This window comes from Choloepus didactylus, chromosome 19 (genome assembly GCF_015220235.1).
Source record: "Choloepus didactylus isolate mChoDid1 chromosome 19, mChoDid1.pri, whole genome shotgun sequence".
NCBI classification, from domain to species: domain Eukaryota; kingdom Metazoa; phylum Chordata; class Mammalia; order Pilosa; family Megalonychidae; genus Choloepus; species Choloepus didactylus.
Window position 1 is genome coordinate 31,376,929 of NC_051325.1, and position 1,721 is coordinate 31,378,649.

The following is a 1,721-nucleotide window of genomic DNA, read 5'->3' on the forward strand; positions in this document are numbered from 1 at the left end:
AGACACAGGGAAAGGGTCTGTGTCTGGGAATGGTTCCTCCACATCAGCCCTTTCCCATGCTCTTGATCTTGAATTCAGCATCTCTGAACCCGTGCCGGATGCCGGGCACACTGAAAGTAATTTCCCTGGTGGGGTTTCTGGGAGAAGAGGACATTTGGAATCATCTTGGAGTAAGAGCTGGGGGAAGAGTGTTCCTGAGGATGGCACCACAGAAGCAAGGAAATATGAAAAGCAATGTATGGGGGGCTTGATTCAGCAGGAAGTGGGGGTAAGACTGGGAAGGACCCAGATCTTGAAGGGATTCCTTGTATGCCAGGCTGGGAGTCTATTACGTTTATCCCGAGGACAATGGGGAACTCACTGACGATTCTTGTGGGAAGGAATGATGGGGTGGGAGTTACTCTTGCCTTCTTGGTACAGAGTTTAGAAAGATTGAGCTCAGAGATGCTTGGGTAGACAGATGAGGGGACGGAGGGGCTGCATCCAAAGTCCTGGCAGGATTGTCATCCAAGAGATGGAGGTGAAAGGGATAGAGACAGTGAGACTCCCTCCCTACGATGTTCTCCAGCCTCTGCTGCTCTGTGCCTGTCCCAACCCACCATCAGGGACTGCCATGGTCTTGTTGGGGCGGGGGGGTTCCACCTGGGCACTGGATGGAGCTGCTGCTCCCTGCCCCCCACAGGACATGATGCCAGTTACTCGACTTGGTCAGTGCTTTATTGAACCAAGGCCCTTTCGGTCCAGCCCTTCCCTTAGCTTGAGATTCAGAATCCAGAGGTTGCTAGGTCCTTGGTTTAGCTGCTTCTGTGAGGTTTTCTCTTGAATACTTCCAAACCGTAAGTATAAAAATTTTTGTCCAGACACACATATCCTCCTGCTGCAGGCTGTCATGCTCACCTAAGTGCTTCCACCTGATGGGTTTGTGTGCACATGTGTGCAAGGCTTGTGCACCTTCAGCCATCCATCCATCCATCCGTGGCAAGACAGCAAGTTCTGTCTAGTCAGGCTCCAGGGCGCACAGCAGGGGGCGGGGAGGGGGGCTGGGCTCATGATTCAGGCCTTAGCCATCACCCCAGGACCCTGAGGCAATAGAAGCTTGGGCTAAGGGGATCATTCGTGTTTGAGTCTCTAACCCCAGCTTTGGACAGGGGAACCAAAACCTCAGCCTGTGAATGTGTCCCCTGAGACAGGCAGAAACTCAAAACACACCAAGCATGCAAGTAACACTGAAACAGGAAACAGAAGGAGCTTAAGGTTATGCTTAATGGAGGGGTGTGAATGGAGGGACAGCAAAGAAGAGCAGAGAAAAGGGAATACATGGCAGAAACAGCCAGGGATACTGAAGACAGCAGGTGGGACAGCCCCGGGCAGGACAGTGTGCCGGGGATGGAGGGCTGACTCCAGGAGAGGGAAGAAAGTTCAGCTCTGGCCCATCCCAGAGGGCTGTGGCTTTCTCCCAGCCTCAGCTGACATATAAACAAGGCCCCTAGAAAGAAAGGGGGCTTTTCTGGACAGAGGAAGACAATGGGTTAACCCAAACTAGAAAGAAAACCAGTAAAAAGGCTCCTGCTGGACACTTCTTTGAGCTAGTCTTAACTCAACTTGCTCTCAACAGTCTGGGTTCTTCTGCAGGGATGGGGTACGGGTGCCAGGACCCAGATGGGGGTGGAGGTGGGGGCTTACGGCTAGGGGCAGTCAGATCTGAACCCCCAGCAGGCCCC

At 53.1% G+C, this 1,721-nt stretch overlaps 1 protein-coding gene across 3 annotated transcripts in view; it reads right to left on the minus strand.

The window, feature by feature from the left end:
* Positions 1–699: 699 nt before the first annotated feature.
* CDC25B (cell division cycle 25B) overlaps positions 700–1,721 on the minus strand; it is a 10,267-nt gene continuing 9,245 nt past the window's right edge. For all 3 annotated transcript variants that reach the window (XM_037812104.1, XM_037812102.1, XM_037812105.1), the window contains one exon: positions 700–1,721. This exon is cut by the window's right edge and continues 209 nt beyond it. The gene's annotated coding sequence lies outside the window, so the exon portion shown is untranslated.